We start from the raw sequence: 25,429 nt of genomic DNA on the forward strand, positions 1-25,429 counted from the left end.
GGGAGACATTAATTCAGTATTATCTCATCACTCCTGCTGTATAGATCAGTAGAACACACACACTCCCCTCCCCATGGTCTCTACATTTTATAGTCACCCCATGATGGACCTAACTCTCTTCCACAATCAGCACTTGCCACATGGTAGGAGATCAATGTTTTGATTACCCACAGAATGGTTCTCTCTCTCGATTCCTTCCTCTATCCTGTTCTCTCTCACTCTCCCCCGCTACTCCCTCCGACCTTATCTCACAAGCATAATCAAATTGCCAGTCGAGGTGGCAGGCGGTGGTGGGGAAAGCAGCGAGAGAGCGAGATGTGGGAGGCAGAGAGTGGGAGAGAGAAAGAAAGGGAGAGAGAGTTAGGTGAGACTTCCACACAGACAGCAGGCTCTCTTCTCCAGAGGGAAAGGTGTTATAATGGATGTAGACAGACGTTCCCTGTCAGCGTTGTGCTCTCTCTCCGAATCCAGCCAGCCAGCCTCTCATCTCTGCATTTAACACCCCTCCCTCCCTCCCTCCCCATCCCTCTCGCCATCCTCCCTGCCTTTCTCTGCCTGTTGTCTACCTCTTCCCCCTCCACTGCACCAGCCTGCCTCCCTCCACCACTGCCTCTCTCCTCTAGATCTACATATTCTCCTGTAATTGACATTTTCCATTTGGCAGCTTTATATTGGCTGCCAGCCGTGAAATGCCCGTTGCCTTGGTAACCGTGCTAGTGAAGACCCTCGGTGCTTGGCAAGAGAGGTCTAGCTGCCCTGCCTCCCTATGTAGTGCACTACTTTTGACCAGAGCTCTATAGGGAATGGGGTTCCATTTGGGACACAACCCCTTCCCTAACCTGTCAGAACCAGAGGCACGCAGGCGGCTGCCCACTTAGGGAATACTTAAGGTCCAAATAATCATGAAAGGTATTATCAAATAAGGGCATTTAAGCTAGGGTGACCAGACGTCCCCATTTTCCGGAGACAGTCCCCGTTTTTAGTGACCTGTCCCCGGCTGGAGCTGTCCCCGGAAATGTCCCCGTTTTTAACTGCGTTAAAGATATCATTAAAGATCTCATTAACTGCGTTAAAAACAGACTGCAAAGGGAAATAATATTTTACGTGGCAAGAAAGACAGGACAGCAGAGTCTACCGGTTGACGTCTCAATCGCGTTGTGCTTGTTTTGTCCAGCAGAGGGGGCTGCTCGCTATAGCAGCTTCATTCACTCTTCTTCTACTAACTACTTGCTCGCGATAGTTTTAGAAAAAACTGCTGTGGAAAACTCGGCCAGAAGCTGTCAAGTGAATCGACAACATCACCACAAACGTTTTTTTCAAGCCAGGTAAATTACACTCGTTTGAGATCTTAGCTAATGATGTTATTATATAGATAGATGCTCTGCTTTATAAGGTTTTAAATAGGTTATGCTAGCTAACATTAGCTATGTCGACTAAGTTATCTAGCTAGGTTAGCTAGCTGCTGTCATGGTAGCTAGGTTAAAAAACGTTCACATGTAAACATGCAGTGGACGGGCTATTTTGAAAATATGATTATATTAAATGAATGCACAATTATGTGATATTTATTTGTAGATTACCATTTTAATGGTTTGGCATAAGTAGTGTGAAAATATATTTAGAAATGTTCATGGATAACATTAGCATAATGTTGAGTGGAGAGGAGGAAGACTGGATAGGAAGAAAGAGAGGAGGAAAGATATGATTAGAGCCTACCAATTTATTATTCCAAACAATGTTTTTGAGATAAAATACAAAAATGAGGCAAGCAATGGGAATCTGTTAAAATACTTTGGTTATCTAATAGTGTACTATTTATTAATACAGATTGGAGAAGAAGAGGGAAAAATGAAGGGAGTGAAAAGAGTGAAGCGAGGAGAGTGTGGAAGAGTGAGGTGGAAAGGAAGAAAGATCAGGAAGACGATTGGAGGAGAAAGAAAAAGTTGAGTAAGAAGAGTGACACAATGAGAGTGAAGAAGAGCAGACAGAGGAGGTACAATGGCTCTTTCCAAGACACGGAAATGCCATTTTAATGACAACATGATGAGAATTTCCATTTATACGCTCAGGTCAAGACGATAGAATGGACCCTTTGTAATTCCTCTCTTTCAATTGGCAGCGGGGGAAGAATGGCAGTGGTAGAACATCAACAGACCAAAAAGCATAAAGCCTCTGATTGGTCGTGTTGGTTTGCCCTCTGCCACCACATTCCTCAAGAAGAATATGGTTTAGCTGTGCAGGAGGGTGTCTTTGCATACCACACTATGTGACACAATCATAGTTGCAGATCTATGGACTGCACAGCACAACTGACACAAAAGCTTTATGAGCCGAAGTTGACATGTGCTAGGACAAAATGTGACGCCACAGTGAGTAACATGTTAGCACCATGAGTAACTACTTTGGTAACACAGGACCTAGGTTGAATTTGTGTCCCTGTCCATTGATGCGTCCAATCATGGACATGTAAAGCTGCTGCCAATAGTAGTTGGATATTGTAAGATATATGGTGGCAACACATCTGTGGAAACATGCTTGATTTTGTTGAATTGAAAGGAGAAACAGCAGAGGAGATTGCAACTGAGGTCCTGGTGGTCATCCAAAAATGTAACCAGCAAAACAAAGTTGTGGCATTCTCTGCCGACAACACACATACCAACTTTGGAGGACTGAATAGGCTGGGGAGGGTCAATGTCCATACCAAAGTTAAAAATGCCCTGCAGCGGGAGGTGATTGGCTTAGGTTGTCCTGCCCACATCATTCATAACACGGCCAGAACAGCTTTGGATATGATTCCACTTGATGTTGTGGACCTGCTCACAAAGATATTTTCACCGTCAGAGTAGAAAGACTGAAGAGCTTTTGTGAGTTTGTTGGCCAGGTGTACCATAACATTTTAGGACACAGCAATGTTTGCAGGCTGTCATGCTCCCTGCTCTAGAAAGGTATGTGCCATTTTTCTTTCTGAAGACAAATGCCCTGTTGTCCTGCGAACAATGTTCGAAGATCCACTGACTGAACTTTGGCTGGACTTTGTCCATGGAAACTTGACCGTATTCAGTGACACGATCAAGATGCTTGAAGGCCAGGACCGCTGTGCTGTGGAGTCAGCTGCAATTCTGAGAAACATTGAGGCAAAATTGACTGCAAAGACGTGATGACAACTTCACTCCAGTTTTGGTCAGAGGACTTCTGAGAGAGCTGGAGGACAATGGTGCCATGTCTAAAGAGAGCTTTCTCAAAACATCCCAATCATTCTTCACTACGGCTGTGAACTACTTGCAGGCATTGGGGAAAGCACACAGATAATCTAAAAGATTTACATGGTCTCCTTTTAAAAAGGCAACCTCAGCGTGAAGAGATCCACATCGGTGACACCGCTTAGTCAGAGATGGAGCATGGTGGTTACCCACTTCAAAGAGAACGACATCCCACACACTAACCTGGCTAGATTAGCGTCTGTTGTCATGTGCTTACCTGGAGGTAATGCACCAGTCGAGAGAGTGTTCTCCCAAATGAATGATCTATGGACAGCAGCAAGAAATAGGTTCACAGTTCCAACCATCAAGGCCACGCTTATTGTGAAGACAAACTTCAACCTCCCCTGCCAGGAGTTCATGGAGAAGCTGGCCAAACACACAGCAATGCTGAATAAGATACATTCTTCTGATAAATATACAGATTAGGTTTGTATAAGTGGTGACTACATAATATAATCTCATCATCGTCTTTAAAAAAAAAAAAGTATAATATGTTTATTATTTTACAATAAAAAAATCAAATAAAAAAGACAGCAATACTAACAATGACATTGATTGTACTGTTGAATGGGATGGCCAATTTAGAGGACAAAAAAAAAAAAAAAAAAGCCCCCCACTATCTTGTACTTGCATAAATGCTTCTTTGAAATTCTGGCTGCCTTGTTGTCCCATAAAAATTGAGTTACTATTGAATCCAGTTTCTTAAAATAGCTTTGTGGTATGAAATTGGGTAGACATTGGAAGAGGTAAAGAAACCTGGGTAGGACAGCCATTTTAATAGCGTTTATATGACCAACCAAGGAGAAAGGCAGAGTTTTCCAAAAATCTATATTTTGTTTAAGCTGATATATTTTCATGTCCCAATTCGCTTTCAAACGCTGATCAAGATCTCTTGTCACTACAATGCCAAGACTTGTGAACTTGTCCATCACTGTTCTAAACGGGGTAGACTGCAGAAATTGCATCTCCACAGGCCGTGATATTGGCATCAACTCACTTTTTTGCCAGTTTATCTTGTAGCCAGAGAAGGAGCCAAATGTGTTCATCAAGTTAAGTAAGGGTAGAGTAGAAGTTTTAGGCTTGGACAAAAACAAAAGAACATTGTCTGCATATAGGGAAATTTTGTGCTGTGTGTCCTTTATTTTAACAGAAGCTATATCGGCACATGCCCGAATGCCAGTAGCAAGGGGTTCCATGGCTATAGCGAAGAGAGCAGGCGAAATAGGGCACCCCTGTTGGCACCCCTTGAACAAGCGGAATGACTGCGACATTTCTTGATTGGTTACCACGGACGCCATTGGGTGTGCATAAATAATTCTTATCCAATTAATAAATTCCTTTCCGAACCCGACGTGCTCCAGAACCGACATCATATATTTCCACTCAATCCGGTCAAACGCCTTCTCTGCATCAAGAGCTATTACCACTGCCTCAACCTTATGATCGTGATACATTACGTTGAAAAGGCGACTCAAATTGTAGTATATATGTCGGCCCGGGATAAAAACCTGTCTGGTCAGGGTGTATGATGTCAGAAATATGTTTTCAATCGGTTTGCCAATATCTTTGTCAACACCTTGTTTTCTATGGGGAGTAACGACACGACATCTCCATGGAATCTCTATCTTTTTTCAAGATCAGTGCTATTGTAGCCTCATACAGTGTTTGCGGGAGTTTGGCATTTTCTTTGGATTGTTTAAACATTCGCAACATAAGTGGAGCTAGACTGGCGCAGTACTTCTTATAGAATTCTATTACATATCCATCGGGCCCAGGGGCATTTCTGTTTGAAATGTGTGCTATCTCTGTGTTAATTTCCTCTAAAGTTATCCCAGCATTGAGTGCAGCAGCTGCCCCCCTGTCTAGTTTAGGAAGTTCACATTCAGCGAGAAAGCGTTCCATAGTTTGTGGATCAGTGGCATCGCATTTTGATTGGTATAGCTCTGAGTAAAACTGCGCAAAGCATTTATTAATATCCTGCGGATCTGTTACTATTTTACCCTTCTTGTCTTTTATTTTGTGAATAGCTCTAGATGCCAGTACGTGCCTTAGCTGTCTTGCTAATAATTTGTGGTTTGTCACCCAGTTCAAAATAACTTTGTTGCGTTCTAGCAAGTAAAGAGCCCACCCGTTTCGAAAGGATGGTATTGTATTCAAATTTTAACTTTGATCTTCTCAAGGACTGTATACAAGGAATTCGTCCTAAAAACGTTCTCCTGTTCCCCTAACTCTCTTTCAATTTCTCTTAGCCTAGTATTGGCGCGTTTCTTCCTCTCTGATGTATAAGAAATAATGTAACCTCTAATCACAGCCTTTAGAGATTCCCAAAAGGTGGAGTCGTCAACATCCCCCGTGTCGTTAGTTCCGAGGAAAAGGCAATCTGCTCCTTCAAATACTGACAAAAAGCCTCATCTTTCAGCAGGTATGTGTCTAAGCGCCACGGTCGCTTGTCGACATATTGTCGAGTTTCAGCACCATGGACAGAGGAGAGTGGTCCGTAATTAGAATAGGGTGATAGGTAACCGACTCAGCTGCTGAAATTAGTTTGGAGTCCAACAAAAAATAGTCAATTCTGGAATATGATTTATGAACTGATGAAAAGAAAGAGTAATCCCTGTCTGTTGGGTGCGTCAGTCTCCAAATATCGACAATGTTAAGGTTTGTCATCAATGTATTTAGACAGACACTGGCATTTGATGGTTGAAGTGACCTTGATAGCTGTTCTAAAAGAGGATCTAACGTACAGTTAAAGTCCCCTCCAACAATAACACTTGTATCCGAGATATTTGGTATGTCCTTAAATACCCTTTGAAAAAATAATGGATCATTGAAGTTGGGTCCATATAAATTGACCAAGGTTACTGGTTTCGAATTCAGTGTACCAGCCACAATAATATACCGACCATTAGGATCTGAAATCGAGGATGAGTAAACAAAAGGAATGTTTTTCCTTATCAGGATCGCTACCCCTCTCGCTTTTGCATCAAAGTTAGACTGGTATATCTGACCGATCCAGCCGACTCGTAGCTTGGCCTGAGTGGAGCGTTTAATATGAGTTTCTTGAAGAAGCACTATGTCAGCACCCAGTGATTTAAGATGAGAAAAAACCTTAGCTCGTTTCACCACATGCCCGAGGCCATTACAGTTCCAGCTGACTATCTTCATTCCACCTGGTCTACTCTGTGCTCTGTCACTATGTGGCATTTCTTATTTTAGAGCAAATTGTTGCTGTCATACAAAACTCAGAAGAAAAACGTCCCGCCGTGCGGGAGCTTGTCATGCCACCTGTACTATTAATAAACGTGAACATAAAACACAGACCCCATCCCCCCTCCCGTCCCTTTACTGAGTGACTTCCCCAAACGAAGCACTCCTTGGCTAACACACAAACCTTAGGGTGTCTAGACATACAGCTTGAACTAACTCGTCGTCTATAGATGCTCCGCATATACGCTAATATTAAATAACACTTAACACTTAACTCTCACGTTAGGGGGTGAGTGGCGCTAAAACATGATGTGCCAAACAATGCTATATTAGCCACAACATCTCACCAATCATAAGTCCCAAATTCTGATCTTCTAATCGAAAAGCCATAGTCCGGAAATCCAAACACATTCTTGGCCTGTATTTGGTCATTTAGCCGGCTGACACAGCCGTTCTGTATCCTCAGCCAGGGAGCTTGCTTGTCAAGAACAGATCGGCCTCTTTTGGGTTGTCAAACGTACGTGTTGATCCTTCGACTGTCACCTTAAACCGGGCTTGGAAGAGGAATCCATATCGGATGTTGGCTGCCCTGCATTTGTTGCGTACCTCATCAAACTCTTTCCGTTGGTTCCTCACCTCCAAGGTAAGATCTGGGTAGAAAGACACCCTGGCTCTGTTGTAGTTAAGGGGGAACTTTTGACTAGCCAGCTTGAGGATGAGGTCCCTGGTCTGGGGATAGTGCAGCCGTACAATGAATGGCCTTGGTGGCCCGCCCTTGGCCGGCTTCGTTGCCTGAGATCTGTGTGCGCGGTCGATCAGGATGGCCGTTTTGAAGTGTTCACTCCCCAGCAGGGCCGGTATCAGCTCCGAGACAAATTCAGTGGATTTTCCCTTTCTCAGTGTCCTCCTGGATGCCACATATTCGGATGTTCTGGCGTCTTGAATGCGACTCGAGCATTTCCAGTCGGGCTTTCAGGGTTTTGTTGTGCACTGTTTCTCTATGTCCTGTAGCCTGGCCTCGTGATCGACTGTCGTTTGCTCAACCTCATGCACCCTTCTCTGAGTTGCCTTCACAGTTTCGGCCAAAGTCCCAATACTCTTTGAGATATCAGCCAACCTTGTGTCCACCTTCTTGCTTAGTGAGTTTATGGCAGCCAGTATGTCACTTTGCGTAGGCTCTGTGGGGGACTCTTGGAAGCTAGCCTCTTCAGCTAACTCCTCGTGGGTTGGCGACGTTGAAATTGGTTCGTTGTTTATCTCAATCAAATGATCTTGTTTAGCGCTCCCTTTTTTGGTGCCTTTTCCCTTTGTCATATTTGTTTGAAGTTATAGGTCGTGAGAGGTTAAGATAAATACTAATTTGTTTCAAAATGGAGCGGCGCTCTAGCAAAGCACGTCTACTCCATAGCACGCTCTCTAGCCCCCCCCCCCCCCCCCCCCCCCATCATCATCGTCTTATTTCGTTATTATGTTGTTAAATATTTCACACATACTATTGTCTGTTTTTTTTCCAATTTTGCTCATGTTCTTTTCTGCTCTTATTCTACCCAGACTAGCAGGACCACTGAATGGCTGTTCAGATCAGTTCTACCCAGACTAGCAGGACCACTGAATGGCTGTTCAGATCAGTTCTACCCAGACTAGCAGGACCACTGAATGGCTGTTCAGATCAGTTCTACCCAGACTAGCAGGACCACTGAATGGCTGTTCAGATCAGTTCTACCCAGACTAGCAGGACCACTGAATGGCTGTTCAGATCAGTTCTACCCAGACTAGCAGGACCACTGAATTGCTGTTCAGATCGGACAGTTCTGTCTTGTCTGTAGTGTTTCTGTAATACAGTTGTTTTGTCTGTCACCGTGTGCCTGTTAGACAAAATACACAAAACCGGAATTGTCCCCCTGTTTTTTTATCATAGATAATACCATTGGATATTTTAATGATATATTGACCGTCGAACTGGAAATGTCCCCGGTTTTAATTTCAGAAATCTGGTCACCTTAATATAAGCTAATTCAAGGAATTAATGAGCTCTCTATGAGCCCAGAGGGCACGGGGGGAGAGTGTGTGTGCAGTGTGGAATGTTAGCATATAATCCATCTATATGCACTCAATAGCCTATAAATGACCTTAGATGTAGTGCAGTTGGTTGGAATGTCCTGGCTAAATCTGTCTTTGTTAGCTTGAAGGTAGCTTTAAGATGCATATACATTTAGATACAGCTCAGATGCCTATATTGTTTCTCTTACACTGGTTGTCTTTTGTCCTTGTCTTGGTTCAAGGTTGTCCATAATTGTAATCTCCATATCCCCTCACTTTCTCACTCCCTCCTTCTTGCTCTCTCCATCCCCAGTGTTTGGAACAGAGAAAATCAATAGCATCACAGAGCTCATCTGTGGCTGTAATTACATTAATACCAAGGAATGGCAGCTCAGCCAGCCAGTCAGTCATTCCACAGCCAGCTAGCCAGCCTCAACCATGCTGTGCTTCCTTCCAGTTACAGGCTTCGTACCAATGTCCATACTAGAATAACACTAAGAACACCGCTCAGAAGGATTTACTGATAGATCTGAGTAATTAATCATGCCGACTACGCCAATGTATGCCCTATACAGTGTCTCATTCTAAGTGGTATGGTATTTTTTTGTGGATTTTGTCAGATAGACACAGACTCTCAGGTCTCCCAAATCCTCCTGACTAAAGGAATTAGCTCCAGATGAAGATTAATGTACCCAGCAGTGGTAGAAAAAGTACCCAATTGTCATACTTGAGTAAAAGTAAAGATACCCTTAAAATAAAATGACTCAAGTAAAAGTGAAAGTCACCCAGTAAAATCCTGCTTCAGTAAAAGTTTAAGTATTTGGTTTTATATATACTTAATTATAAAAAATAAATGTAATTGCTCAAATATACTTAAGTATCAAAAGTAAAAGTATAAATAATTTAAAATTCTTTATATTAAGCAAACCAGATGGCACAATTTTCTTGTTTTTTAAATTTATGGAAAGCCAGGGGCACTCTCCAACACTCAGACATAATTCACAAACTAAGCATGTGTTTAGGACGTTCTCTTGATAAGTGTGTGAATTAGACCATTAGAGTACGCTTGGGTGTCAGGGAGAATCTATGGATTAAAAAGTACATTATTTTCTTTAGAAATGTAGTGAAGAAAAGTTGTCAAAAATATAAATCGTAAAGTACAAATACCCCAAAAAACTACTTAAGTATTTTTACTTCAGTACTTTACACCACTGGTGCCCAGTGTGGGGCGGACCAGAGACACTCCCTGTGTCATAAACAGTAGTGTTGTGGTGACATCACGCTCAGCACGCCACGCCAGGAAGAGAAATGACCATAAGTGGGAGGAGTCCATCACATTTCACACTGACACAGTCAAGGTTTCTCTTTCATTTGTTCTATCCCTTTCTCTCTTTCCCCCTCATTTTCTTATCGATCAAAGAGATTCCTGTAAGTCCCTCTGAGTTCGATATACTTTCATGATAGTAATACACTTTTTACTACAGTGATTATAAATTATCTTGGAATATCATCCAATATCATTTTTCTCAGCATAGTGTACCGTCAGAGTAATCCCAGCTAACGTTACCTTTCTAAATTCTGTAAAAATACAGTTGCTATCATAAATGAAGTTTTATCAGGTCAAAATAGTGTAACGGGAGGGCTTATACTGTAACCCTTGCCTTGCACCTTGGTATCACACTGACAACTCTGGGTCTAGCCTTATCACAAGACTAGACCCACTTCCCCCCACCCCAGATATCCCTCCATCTCAGGGACTCAACTGTCCAAACCTATCCTAACCGGGACAATTTGATGTCTGTCACCTCCTTCCGGTTCCCCTCTGTTCAATTTGCCGGTGTGAGAGGCGGACACGGCAAGATGTGGAGGTGAGGGGGATTGAAAAAGGAGATAGTCAGCGGGACCGGAACACACCGACATCTCCGTGCCGCTCGGCTAAATTGAAACTGGGAGATTGCCATCAGCGCAGAGCAGGGCCGCATACATACAACCAGCTGATGCAGATTCCCATCCCCGGTTGGGGGATATGTGCGGAGTGAGTTTCTCCAATATGCACACACACACTCGTCATATCCTGTTCAAAAAGCTTCCCATTGACTACCACTGCAAGAGACATGTACCATCTTGCGAATAGACTGCTGGTATAGTAAAGTGAAGGTGAGAATGAATGTTTATTTGCGCAAAGGGATTTGTTCTGCAGGATGAAGGATTGCATGTTTTTCTGACCACAGGGAGTCAAGGAATCGAGCTCCCGATAATTAGTTCAGCGAGGTTCTTTTGTGTCGATCTCCAGCGTTTGTTTCTACCCCTCTTACCTCACACTCCCATCAGACCTACCATTTCTCTAATCAACTTCTCATTCAGTTCAATTAAAAGTGCCACCTGTCAGTCTCTCTACCCCCAGGTGATATTTAGGTTGGTTGAACTAACATTGGAGATTTAACTACCAACGGATTTGGCTTCAATCAGGCTATTCATATAGTGTGTTCCAAATGGCACCCTTTTCCTTATATGGTGCACTTCTTTTGACCAGAGCCACTATGGGCCCTGCTCAAAATTAGTGCACTACAAAGGGAATAGGGTACCATTTGTGATGCCATTATACTCTCTCTATACCCTAACAATCCCCCAGCCTCGTTCACTCACAACATTGGATACACACACCACCCATAACTCATTCCCTCTCCCTCTCCTCCCCCCACCCTCGTATCCCTCTTTAATTAGCCGTGGATTAAATTAAAGGCTATATGTTCTCGTTAATTGATTTATCTTGAGAGTCTATAATTACAGGTTCTCAATGGAGAGATCTCCACGTTGTCGCTGCGAGCAGAGTGTCTCGTGTGTGTGTGTGTGTGTGTGTGTGCGCACTTTGTGTTCGTGTACGTGTGTGCTCTGATCACCAGCAAAAGAATAGTAGGCATTGTTTGAGGCACTCGGAGGTTAGCGGTCCACACAACACTTGAAGTGGAGAGAATAAAAGGAGGCCGCAAATAGATGTCGCTGCCACGTGTGTCGTAATGAAACACAATTATGGCTTTATTAAAGGATGTAATTGCTTTGTTGGAGCGTCTCAATTATGTCCTTTGTTGTGTGCCATTCACCCACTCTAATATTCAATGCTCTGTTTTAACCTCTGTTGACCCCTCCCATCTATCAGGTATTGTAGTAGGATCCGTAGGTGGAAATGTAGTCATTGTTTTGTTTGGAGAGCGGGGTAGACGTCACGGGTTCAGGGACAGGGTGGTTTGTTGTTGTACAGTGAGAACTCTATAGGGAAGTGTCACTGGCGTAGACCACCATGGATGAGGGGGGGGTTTAAATGGGTTAAAGAAAGGGGGTGATGAAGGGGTGCAGCTCTGAAGCAAAATGTTTTACGCCACTGGTTTCTCACTGTGGAGAAATTGCAGGATTTCCTCTACTAGCCAACTGTGGAAGTGAAGTTTCCCCGCTGCTTGTCTCCCCTCACCTCTGTCTCTTCCTCTCTCCATGCCTACTCCCTCGTCTCTTCTCTGTTTTCTGACAGAACAATGGTGGTTTTCTGTTGCAGGTCCATCCTCAGAACTCTTAGCAATAGAGACATGTAGTGAGCATATCCAGTGCTACTGCCCATATCTAATCCCCCTTCCAGCTTTCATCCCTTGCCCAGATCAGTGCCCAGAAACTGGGCATGGCAAGGGATCTCAGCAGCCAGCTACCCCCTCATGGTCTGGTCCCTAATCTGTTATTGCTAGCCAAGTTGGCAAGAAGGCACAAACAGATCTGGGACCAGGCTATAACCCCCTCACCTTGGCAGGCTGTCAAGGAGAAACACCCAGCTCTCTTCTTCGATTTTACACTTTGTCAATTTCCCTCCATCTGTCTCTACCTCTTTCCTCTGTCGACGGACGGACAGATTACAATTTGTGATCATTTCCCCCACCCTTCTCTCCTCTCTCTCCGTTGACGGACAGATTACACTGTGCAAATTTCCTCATCCTACTCTCTGCTTCCATCCTTCCCTCGACGGACAGACAGATTAGGACGTCTTTAACAGCATGTCGTTATCCGTCTGCTAAGTGACCGGTGATTAATTGTCAGTTATTAATGTAACCGGGAGATTGTTCTCCAGATACGCACAGCATCAATGTCTGATTCAACTTTAATAGGCCTCCACTTCCTGCGCATGGATAATGTGTCATTTGCAAAAGAACCCCTCCTAGACCATTCATGTAGACTATTCACGTTTTTCTGGAAAATCCCAGATGAGTGTGGAATTGGGGCAACGTGCCAGGGAATAAGGAAAGATTGACCAGAGAAGGCAGGATTTTCTCAACGCTCTGATAGACGCCTTAAGGAAAAGAGGGAATCTCACAGTTCACGTATGTGTGAAATCATTTTCTTGGCGTAATCTCCAGGGATATTCCAGGGAATCATGGAATTTTCAGGTATCGTGAGTTCTGAGGTGGTCATGGCAATCCATGTTGGCGATTACATTCATCTGTAGATCACAAACTGGCTGTCTCTTTCCCTTAAATCATGGGGAAAAGGCAAGGCGCCATATAGATATAATGGTGAGAAAATATGGATAAAAATAGTCCCCGGATTCAACTGGTCCCCCTGGTTCAATAAAAGTATCTTGGTAGCACTGCTTAATCCCATTGATGGCCTTGGGAGGGACGCTCTCGGTTTCTAAGTTGTCAAACCCCTTCCCCCCCCCCCTCCCCAAACTCCCTCCCTGTACAGTATCCCCTCTCCACAGGAGGCTGCTGAGGGGAGGATGGCTCATCATAATGGCTGGAACGGAGTGGTTGGAAATGGCATGTTTGATGTATTTGATACCATTCCACACCTCCATGCATCCACCACCCAGCCGACCCACCCCAGACATCCATGCTGCCTCATGCTACTCTACTCCCCCACCCCAGACATCCATGCTGCCTCATGCTACTCTACTCCCACATCTCTCCTCATAAGCTTTCTATCCAACCCAACCCACCCCACCCAGACAACCACACAGCTCAGTCTACCCCACCCCTCTCCTCATCACGCTTACCTCCATTCTCCCACCCAGACATTCACACCGCTCCATCCCCACCATCCTTCTCCCTCGGGGGGCTTCTCTCTAGACTACCAGGGCTCTCTGCTAGCCAGCAGTCTGTCGTTCTGAGAAGCAGTGGAGACTATCTCTGTTACTGCGTGGAGGAGCTGCTCTACAAACAAAGGTAGCCATGCGGCCCTGCAGTGGAGGCTGTAAACAGTGTGCCACTAAAAAGGGAAACCCTCACCGGCTCCTGTCTTTGAAAATCCAACTGCTGCCAACAATTAGCAGCGGACAAACCTATCAGGGGTGTTGCTTGCCATGTTACTGGGAAGAAGAGAATGTATTGTAGTCCTGTAGTGCTACAAGATACACACCTTCGCAACTGTTTATGACTGCTTAGATAGCCGTAGCCACAACAGGCATTTAGTAATGCATTATTTACATTTGCACAAGTGGGAATATGTCAATGTACATCTGCATCTCACATGAATTGCTTATTCTATTGTTGTGCACTTACGGCAAATTAGCAGACGCTTCAATCAGGAGAAGAGGGAGGGTCGTTAAGAGGCGTTGTGTTGCGCAAATGGTAAACGAATGTTAGCTTTACGCATGCAAATAAAGGTGTTTTTATGCCCTCCTCTTGCCCTTGTACTGGGTATGTATTAGTGACCACAGCGAGGCATTTGTCTCCTCGTAGCGAGGCATCGATGCAGAGCTGCTAAAGGGGACGTGGTTTGTCATGCTGCTGCTGGCTGATGCTAAATGTTTCTTTTTTTATTCCTCCTCGGCAGCTCAGATGTGGCGGGCGGCGGTTTATTATACAGCTGGGTTATTATCTGGAGATGGATGCCCATGCCACCGCGCTGTCACTCTCTGACTGGGGGAGGAGGGGAGGGAGGGAGGGAGGGAGGGAGAGAGAGGGTGTAGTCAGTGGAGGAAGGGTGATAGGATAGAGGGGTTTTGAAGAGCTAGGCAGGAAACATGCAGCTGGAAGAGGCAGGAGCAGAGGCGTGAAATTGGCACTGCCCCCTCCATTTGCCCCCTCTCTCTCCGCTTGCCAAGGAGCTGCTGACTGACTGGAGGTCTGACTGACTGGAAGGACCGTAGATGGCTGGCTGGCTTACTGGCTGGCTTACTGGCTGGCTGGGCTGGGCTGCAGCGGTGAGGTTGTTGCTGTGCTGCTGATGGGATGCATCCCCCTCTCACCCCCTTCCCCTACCACTACAGCCTGGCAATAGCTCACCCTAATTGCATTTCGTAGGTGGTGCTCAAACACAGAGCGCATGGCAGAGCAGTGTGTGTGATGTGCAAAGAGCCTCTGCTACGTTTAATAAAGCAGGATTTGTGGGAGCCGTAATGGAAAGAAGGGCAGAGGTCCAGCAGGGACACATTACTGACCTCTTAGGGTTGCATCCCAAAGGCACCCTATTCCCTATATAGTGCACTACTTTGGACCCTCCAAATGCACTGGTATTTACGACACACACACGTAACCCTTTATCTAACCTGTTTGCCAAAGACCTTGAAGTGTACCCTCCTCTAGGGCGAGAGTGGTGCCTTGTGTCTTGAGTATATATGGCACATACTGTATATCAGGACCTTGTAAAAGCAGCGTAATGTCATTTATTTCTCTCTTTCTTTCTCTCTTTTTCCCTTTCTTTCTCTCTCTCTTTCTTTTTCTCTGCGTGTATGGGGACCTTGCAACCTCAGTGACCTCTTTCTATCGTTTTATCACACATACTTTGACTTCTGGACAGCCTTCTTAATCAGTGTCAGTGTAAATCAGGAGCGGTGGTGTAATAAGTTAATCTGGGCTGTGAGGTGAGATATTCTCCATGCCTTGACGCCTCCCGTGTGTTTTTCCTCATCATTAACGCATCTAATCCATCCCTCCTCCTACCATGAGTACATCATGCACACACTAGACCTCAGCTCTCCCAGGGTGCATTGCTGCTCCCACGTTGACTTATGTATCCAAAGATATTTTCTCTCTCAAAAACCCAGTGAACCGGAATGAATCTACTGTTAAGCGTTTAAGCATACTATGCATGTATTATATGACGTGAATTATGTGACATCACAGGGTTAAAAAATATTCAGCATTGATTAAGAATTTAGTTACGTAGCATTTATCACGTGTAAGTTACACATTTATTACACAATACATATTAAGTGCGTGTTTAATCACACCACACACACACAGCTCCTTTTATTATCATAGGGATCGATATCTTCAGCAGTGTTTCGCTCAGACCATGCCCCAGCCAATTGACTGCATTGATGCCTGAGCGCGAAAGAGAAGAACAAACCTTTTTCTTTTGTTATCTCCTCTCTTCCTCAGTTGTTTTCTTTGGTCCAAGGTGTGGTGGATTCAGACCCCTGTGAAGCCCGTACTTCTGCAAACCTAAAATTTGTCTTTGACTCTCTCTCTCTCTCTCTCTCTCTCTCTCTCTCTCTCTCTCTCTCTCTCTCTCTCTCTCTCTCTCTCTCTCTCTCTCTCTCTCTCTCTCTCTCTCTCTCTCTCTCTCTCTCCCTCTCATCTATCTTCCCTCTCATCTATCTTCCCTTCCCCTTTCTGTCACTCTTGCTCTCCCGCCCTTATATCCCTCTCACCTTTTCCCCATCTCCCTCTCTCTCTCTCGCCATCCCTCCCTCCCTCCCTCTTTCTCGCCTGGCATAAGGTGATGGAGGCGGGGTGTGGGTCTCGGGGGAGCACGCCTCAGGGATTATACAGAGTGATGCCATGAAAGATTCATGACGATCCGGAGTGTGTGTGTGTGTGCGCCGACTGGAAAAAGAGAGCAGGGAGCAGGGAGAGAAGAAAGGCGAGAGGGGGAGGGGGAGAGAGAAGTGAGAGACAAATTGATGGTGCACAGCAGGACTGGCTTCCAGGCTGAGATTACAGGCTTCTCCTTTGACCACAGTTGGAGGTGGCCATCTTGGTTGGACAGGCCTGCGGTTCACTGCACTGGCCACTGACCCCCTCACAAACACAAAAAACACACGTACACATCAAACGCATGCAAGGGTCGCACACGCACACTACTGACTCACATAGCCTATATGCCCTCTTTCTGTCAGCTATTGTTACTGAAGCATTGTCTCTAATGGGCTTTCAAATAGACCGTAGGCCATAGAACTCCATGCTTCTCTGATGGACCAGTATTGAATTCAGAGCAGACGGAGAGAGCAGAGGGCGTCTGCTGTACTAACATGTGCTGTGATAATGATGGCGTTAATCAGGCTGGCACACTCTCTGTGCCCGTGCGCCAGTCTGGTCTATGGCTGCGTCCCAAATTGCACCCTATTCCCTTTATAGTGCACTACCTTTGAAGGACTATATAGGGAATAGGTTGCCATTTGGGACGCATCCTATGAGGTCTGTGCCAAGCCGGGGCAGACTGAGACTGGGGGGGGGGGGGGTGTGACTGGGGCATTGGTTGCTAAGAGCTGCCATGGCCAAAGGAAGCATGGTGACAGAGCCAAGCCAACACAACTCTATTCATAAAATTGTGACATCACTCTGGTAGTCATCTGGGAATGGGTATGGGAAAGGAGGAGGAGGACTCGTGTTGTGTCTTTGACGCAAACATAGAATGTTGATGTGTCGGTGTCCATTTAGGATGTGCTTGTATTCTTGTGTGGTTGTAAGCAGGCTGTATGTGTGTTTGTATTTGTGTGTGTCAGTATGTGTCTTCGGGAGTCTATTTGTCACTGGTGTAGAGAGCAGGAGGCAGTCGCAGGTTTAGAACTACTGAATTTATTTAAGCACCATAGACCAAATCGGAACAAAACCCAAACGTTGTTGTGCTCAAAATATATCTTCATAAACAAAAAGGCACAGGGTGAACCCAAAATGCAAAATATAAAGTGCTCAGGAAATAGTAGAAGAGATTCCTCTCAGGAAAACAAGTAACATTTACGATGACCGACAAAGACAAATGGCAGAGGGAGTATATATATACAGTGATAGAGTGGGGAATGGAACCAGGTGTGTGTAATGATGACGAGACCAGTCCGGGCTTCATGAGTGAAGGGCGTTTGCCAGCAGTAGGCCGGCGACGCCAAACTCCTGAGCTGGATAGGAGGGGGAGACCAAGCGAAGGCTGGTGTGACGGGTGTGCGCGGTGTTCCATACCACCTCGGAGGCAGAACCAATCGTCCACCGCAGAAGCCTCTATCTGACTCCGGTGCCTGGGCTGACTGATAGCGTAGAACACACTGAAAGGGTGTGAAGTTAGTGGAGGAGGGACAGAGGGAGTTTTGTGCACAATTCTTCCCAAGGCAGAAACGCAACCCACTCCCCCGGGCTGGTCCTGACAGTAACTACGAAGGTACCTACCCAGTTCCTGATTTACCCTTTCCACCTGCCCATTAGATTGGGGACGGTACCCGGAGGTGAGGCTAACCGTGATCCCCAGTCGTTCCATGAAGGCCTTCCAGACACGGGAGGTGAACTGAGGATCCTCCGGGATCCCGTAGTGCCGGAAGACGTGAGAGAAGAGAGCCTCAGCGATCTGCAGGGCTGTAGGATAGGGACGTGGGTGGCCTGGCCCAGACTTTCCACGGAGGTGGCACATATTGACACAGAGAGACACCACCCATGACACTCCTGCGACCATCCCAACAACCTTCTCTCTGTCCACGACATACTGGGGTTATGCAACTCTGGGTCTTTCTTTCCTGTGGCGGTCCTCATGAGAGCCAGTCTCATCATAGCGCTGGATTCAAAGTTTTGACATTTTCCGCATTGATTGACCTTCATATCTTAAAGTAATGATGGACTGTCGTTTCTCTTTGCTTATTTGAGCTGTTCTTGCCATAATATGGACTTGGTCTTGTACCAAATAGGGCTATCTTCTGTATACCACCCCTACCTTGTCACATCACAACTGATTGGCTCAAATGAATTAAGAAGGAAAGAAATTCCACAAAGGTACACCTGTTAATTGAGAGTGTGCGAAGCAGTCATCAAGGCAAAGGGTGGCTACTTTGAAGAATCTCAAATATAAAATATATCATTAGGCTTCTCTCTCTAGCCTCTTGAAACACAATTGTATTACGGACAGTTTTGATTACATTTCAGATTAGAGCCACAGCCGCCGCGGAGAGAGCACAGCTTTCACCGGGGAGTGAATTATGCCGCCGTTACCCTCCTCCAGTTCGTGTGTGTGTGGGGGAGGGGGGGGGTCCCACTATTCCTGTGACCGCAAAGGAAAGCAGCATTAATCAAAATGACATGGTGGTGGGCAGAGGCAAAGAGAGAAAGAGGGGAAAGGGATGATATTGCTCACCACAAACCCCTCTCCCTTTCCATCTTCTCTGCATCCCTCACTTCTCTCTCTGTGCCCTGAGGCCCTGGGGTTCCTGGTGCTGCAAACAGTGAATTAACCCATCTCAGACCTCTGTTAATGGACTCCTAAATATCAGCCCTAGCCTTTGGATATGCCACCTACATTTATATGGGAGCGGGAATGACTTGGCTGCCTTTTGGCGGATAAAAGCCGTGTTGTTATTGATTTGCTTGTCCCTCGCATTGTTGTTTTGTTTGTGTGTGGGTGCATGTTTATGGAGATGTGGTTTGTCTTTGTGTGTGTGTGCGTAATATGATTTCCATCCATAGCCATAACATTGTAACTCTGCCAGCTAATGTGAAACCACAGCACGTCCCACCAGCATTGTGTACAGTATGTGCCCTCAAGTCAAAGGTCAAGCCACTAAGCCCACAAAAACATTCATCTCTCCTCCCTCCACCGCCATCGCTCCTATTCCAAAACACCCACACTCTCCCTCCCCCCCAGTAATCTCCACACCAGCCAGGCAGCCAGTGAAAATTAAAGTCAACAGCTATGTGTGTGTGTGTGTGTGTGTGTGTGTGTGTGTGTGTGTGTACAATACACACGGCAGTTCTGTGGCTCTGTGTCAGTCAATACAGGCTGATCGATGACGATGGGGCCCTGCTGGGGGAAGGTGTGTGTGCGTGCAGGAGCCCTGGCTGGGTTAATATGTGGACAGTCCTCTGCAATGATGATGCTATTGATCTGGTGGTAGATCATATGAAGGTCAGGATATGTTGTCTGTTTGTGGAGGCCCAGGTAGTAATACACAGTAATACACATTGGCTTTCATTGGACAAGTGCCACCTTTTCTAATGGTAAGCTTGGAGCGTTTTGGGGAGTCCAATGAGGACGTAGAGCGTGCGTGCAGACACGCACACTTATTTTTCCCCTCTGTTGTAAATCTGTTAGTGGTTGAATCAGTTGTCTATTCCTATAATCATAGATTTCTAAACCAGAAGTCATGTTTGCATACAAAACAAATTAATCCAACCCCATTTGAAATACATCTAATAGGCTACATTTGGCTAATTTCATTGGTAGTTAGAGGGACATGGTATTCTATAAGAGTAGATATTGTTGAGTTGAACCTTAGTTGATTGACAGCTCTCCTGTCCCATCCCCAGGTCATTCTCATCGTTCCAGTGGTTTGCCTCTGCAGGTTGATGAAACAGATACAACGCTTGTGAGTACTTCATTATTCATTTGAATCCATAAATGCAATTAATTAAGCTTAAGTGTGCAATAAATCTGATTAGCCAGTCAGTTCCCAGAACACCATAAAATCCACACAGGTCTTATTCCCTTTGATTCATTTGTGGAGAGGGCGGGGGCAAATACGCATGCATACGTTAATGTATGCACACAAACACACACACAGTGCTTGACTATGACTGACATATGTCCCAGTACTCATTTTGGGTGCCGGTACAGTTTATATTTAGGTACAGGTGCTCCACAATAATATTCTATAACAGGAACAAGAGCTCTAGCAGTACTCTGCACCAGTGAGCTCCTGCCCAAGTCAAGCACTGTACACACACACACTCTCACACACACAAACAGAATGGTATACACACACTCACATGTACACACACTCACATGTACGCACACAATATGCAAAGAGCTATTCATTGGGGATGAAAGATAAGCTGGGATTAATGTATGCTAATATTAAGGGGCACCACGAACAACAAAATATACAAGGTCATCAGTAAACCTGAAGTGTAATTAATAGATGGAATTAGCAACGAAAACAATAGGGCACTTCAACTGCTTATTGATAAAAAATGACACGTTGGAAAGGAGAATAGAAATGGGCTTATTAAATGTGTTGACAGCAGTTGTCCCAAAAATAAAGCTTGAAAAGAGTTTTTAATGGTGCTGTGCGTTGGATGCACCTTCCTTTCCTCTCTTTCGCCACTCTTTCCATTACTCCAGTCTATGCTGTTTGTATGATCCCTCATTATTTCTGAACACACTCCCTCTCTCTTCCTCCCTCCTTTCCTCCTCCACTCCTCCTTCCTTCTCCTCCCTCTCCCTGGCCAGTGCTCTCTGGGGAAATTACCACAGCTCAGAAACGCTGTCCTACTGCACCGCACTGCTCCACTCTCCCCTCGGCCCATACAACACACCACCAGCACTACAATACACACACACACCCCTCCCTCAGTCGATACAGTCCCCTAGGCCTGCTGCTGTAACCGGCTATTCTGTAGAAGCTCTGCTTGTTGTTGTCCCCTGTATAGAAATTGAATCAGTCACCCTGTAGCCAAGGTCCACTATGCACTGCACAGGTGAACAGGCTCTGCCTCTCTCTCTTGCTCTCTCTCGCTCTCTCTCGCTCTCTATTCCAGATTCTATTCCTCTCACTCTCTTTCACATATTTTATTGGCCTTGCCCTCTGTTCTCTGGGTAATGCACTGTAATCTTTATAAGGCCTATAATAAAAAAGGCTCTGTCCACCTGATGGGTATGGCAATATGCTTTCTAAAGTCCCTCTTCTCACATTACAATCGTATGGCCCTCAGAGAAGATGACAGTATAGGTTATATGACAGCCCTACCACTACAGTAAATGACTAGTTTCACGGTTTCTACAAAGCATTACATGGGCTTGCTCCTACCTATCTCTCTGATTTGGTCCTGCCGCACATACCTACACGTACGCTACGGTCACAAGACGCAGGCCTCCTAATTGTCCCTAGAATATCTAAGCAAACAGCTGGAGGCAGGGCTTTCTCCTATAGAGCTCCATTTTTATGGAACGGTCTGCCTACCCATGTCAGAGACGCAAACTCGGTCTCAACCTTTAAGTCTTTACTGAAGACTCATCTCTTCAGTGGGTCATATGATTGAGTGTAGTCTGGCCCAGGAGTGGGAAGGTGAACGGAAAGGCTCTGGAGCAACGAACCGCCCTTGCTGTCTCTGCCTGGCCGGTTCCCCTCTTTCCACTGGGATTCTCTGCCTCTAACCCTATTACAGGAGCTGAGTCACTGGCTTACTAGGGCTCTTTCATACCGTCCCTAGGAGAGGTGCGTCACTTGAGTGGGTTGAGTCACTGATGTGATCTTCCTGTCTGGGTTGGCGCCCCCCCTTGGGTTGTGCCGTGAGGGGAGATCTTTGTGGGCTATACTCAGCCTTGTCTCAGGATGGTAAGTTGGTGGTTGAAGATATCCCTCTAGTGGTGTGGGGGCTGTGCTTTGGCAAAGTGGGTGGGGTTATATCCTTCCTGTTTGGCCCTGTCCGGGGGTGTCCTCGGATGGGGCCACAGTGTCTCCTGACCCCTCCTGTCTCAGCCTCCATTATTTATGCTGCAGTAGTTTATGTGTTGGGGGGCTAGGGTCAGTTTGTTATATCTGGAGTACTTCTCCTGTCCTATCCGGTGTCCTGTGTGAATTTAAGTATGCCCTCTCTAATTCTCTCTTTCTCTCTTTCTTTCTCTCTCTCGGAGGACCTGAGCCCTAGGACCATGCCTCAAGACTACCTGACATGATGACTCCTTGCTGTCCCCAGTCCACCTGGCCGTGCTGCTGCTCCAGTTTCAACTGTGATTATTATTATTTGACCATGCTGGTCATTTATGAGCATTTGAACAGCTTGGCCATGTTCTGTTATAATCTCCACCCGGCACAGCCAGAAGAGGACTGGCCACCCCACATAGCCTGGTTCCTCTCTAGGTTTCTTCCTAGGTTTTGGCCTTTCTAGGGAGTTTTTCCTAGCCACCGTGCTTCTACACCTGCATTGCTTGCTGTTTGGGGTTTTAGGCTAGGTTTCTGTACAGCACTTTGAGATATCAGCTGATGTACAAAGGGCTATATAAATACATTTGATTTGATTTGGATTGCTAAATGAATCTTTTACCTGTAGCAGCATGGAATGATGTTATGATTTGTATTATTGGTGCGTGGAACTTTGATAGTCACCTCTCTATTCAGTAGGGTGAAAACCACAGAGTTGGGAACACTCAGGCTCTAGTTTGGTTGTTGTCTCTTGGTACTCCCATGTCAGCTTGAATGTTTAGCTCTCCAATGACCATAGGAGATGGCAAGACAGCACAAACTGATCTGGGACCAGGCTAGTATTCTTCCTCATCATAACACATGGAATATCTCTCTGTTCCTTAAAGAAACGCCAAACCTATTGAGATTTGCTTTGTACAATTGGTTCCTGATTGTGTCTGTCTCAGTTTTGACTGTCTAGAAATGTTTCAGAAGGGAGTGATACTTCCCCTCATGGCAAGCATGTTTAAAGTATAACATTTTTAAAATGTTCAACTGTAGCCAAAGCACATGCATCAAATATACATGTAGCCACAATAGTGTGTGTGCGCAGATATACAGTAACTTGTGTGTGGGAGTGTCTCTCTGCTAGCAAGATCTCATGGCAGGCAAGAAATGAAAACCTTCTGTGGAACGCACTCGTGATTGAACTGGAATTAAAACAAAAGACATGATCACAGGGTGCTTAAATGAAGAAAAGAAAGAATGGGAAAGAAAGACTGAGGAGAGGAGTATCCCAGGAGAGCAGAAGAGAGGAGAAAGTGAGTGAATGCCAGCGCCGCAGTCCATCCGCCTCACCTCATGTCTGGATTTCCTCTTAACAGAATATCAACCAGACCTTTCTCATTGCCGCCCCTCCATCAGACGGCTAGCTTAAATGTGAAAGCAATTAGGGAAATTGGCCCAAGTCAAAGAATCATCCGAGACACCTAAAAAAAAAAAGAATTGCAGCACTGATTAAGGATTGTCCCGAATGGCACCCTATTCCCTATGTAGTGCACTACTTTTGACTGGCTCTGGTCAAAAGTAGCGCACTATGTAGGGAAAAGGGTGCCATTTAGGATCTGAACTCAGAATAGATGTCAGTTGTTTACCCTTTTGTTCTTCTCTGCATTCACGTCCAGCTACTTGCCACTCAATATTAAAGTGGGAGGTGTGATGGTGTCCTACGTGGGGGCATAGATCTCCATCTCTCTTTTTAAAGTGCACTAATGACTTTGTGGTGAGAGTTCTGCAAATGTGGATGTTAGTTCTGCATTATCCTGCCTGGATGGCAGGCTTGCTCTGATGCTGGCAGGTGCTTGCAAAATGCACTCTACAAAAGTGCAGTATTGTAATGTGGATAACCTCACACCTACCTACAGTATATACAGTGACCTCAAAGTATTGGGACAGTGGCACATACCCCTCCAACATGCTAACCTCCCCTGTTATTGTAATGGTGAGAGGTTAGCATGTCTTGGGGGTAGGATATTTGTGCGTCTAATTTTCTCACTCATCATTATTCACAATTAATTCAGGATTCATGGTAGCATCCACATTAAAGTAGAAGTGTTTAGAAACATAGTATATTCTTATTTACAATAAAATTGAGTCAAAAATGACAATACATTATTTACAATTTATTTCTACTGGGCACAAGATAATCAGAAACTTAACCAAAACAAACAGCAAATGCATTCAACAAATGTGTAGTCACAAGTTTGATGTAGTCATTGCCCTCTATGAATATTGGACTAAATACTTAATTTTTTACTACTTTAATACACATATAAGTGCATTTGTCCAAATACTTTTGGTCCCCAAAAATGGGGGGGGGGACTATGTACAAAAAGGGTTGTAATTTCTAAACTGTTCACCCAATATGGATGAACATACACTCAAATGAAAGTTAGCAGCACTTTAACCTCATAGTTTTACTTTTGGAGCTCACTGTGTGTGTGGTAGTATTACAAGTTTGTTATCACATGAAAACTCCAAGGAATGCAGCCTTCTCTGCTCACCTCCCTTAACCCCCAAGATTAAACAGCTGTTTTTCCCATTCAGCTAGAGTTGGCTTTCGCAATAGCTTTGGGCAGCTTGCCTTGAATAGGAATAAACTTTGTCTGGGTTCTGGCTTTCTCATTGACAGTCTCTGCTGTGATCTATGGGGCTGTGCAGTCTAGTCTAGGCTGTTCTCACTGGTCAATTCTCCCCTTTGTGGACCACAACTTTGACCTATTCCCACTGTGCATACTGCACGATGCATGGTCATTTCCATAAGAAAAGAGGCATCGAGAATGAGTTGGGGCCACAATCCTTTCTTGAATCTGAGAAGCAGAACAAGGGGAATAGTCGTCCTTCATCAATCAATTGTCAAATAGTCTGGAATTGAAATATGCTCCTTCTTGGTGGACTTCATGTGACTTCAAGATTTTGACGAAGGTAATGTGATAGAATCAAGGGCCCTTGTAAAATTATTTATTCTTCTAGCATAAACTTCTAATTTGCAAACTAATCACATACTATTTTGATACATTATTGAAAGTATTTAGCCTTTTGTTCACAGAACTAAATTTGTTATTTTGCATTGCCGTAAATATAAACATAGGCTGTGTAAATCACCAATAACAGAAATAACCTATATGGTAGTCATTGCCACATATTTACCACACATATGCAACTGAATAGTGTCCAAGGTAGGCTGCAAATAAAACATGCACTATTTTATCATCCTCTGTCTGTCCCTGTCCATCATTTATTCTAGTGAGCAAATCAGACTGCCATTGTCAAGGGTACGACGGGG

General features: G+C 45.0%; 1 long non-coding RNA gene across 1 annotated transcript; it reads left to right on the forward strand.

Moving 5' to 3' along the window:
- The first annotated feature begins 1,253 nt into the window (after positions 1 to 1,253).
- On the forward strand, positions 1,254 to 25,358 carry LOC118938222 (uncharacterized). The gene is made up of 3 exons (XR_016485779.1): positions 1,254 to 1,325; positions 19,991 to 20,049; positions 22,317 to 25,358. It is a non-coding gene; the product is annotated as an uncharacterized LOC118938222 (long non-coding RNA).
- The last annotated feature ends 71 nt before the right edge of the window (positions 25,359 to 25,429 follow it).

The sequence above is a fragment of the Oncorhynchus mykiss genome, chromosome 13, assembly GCF_057628025.1.
Source record: "Oncorhynchus mykiss isolate SJ-2025 chromosome 13, ASM5762802v1, whole genome shotgun sequence".
NCBI classification, from domain to species: Eukaryota; Metazoa; Chordata; class Actinopteri; order Salmoniformes; family Salmonidae; genus Oncorhynchus; species Oncorhynchus mykiss.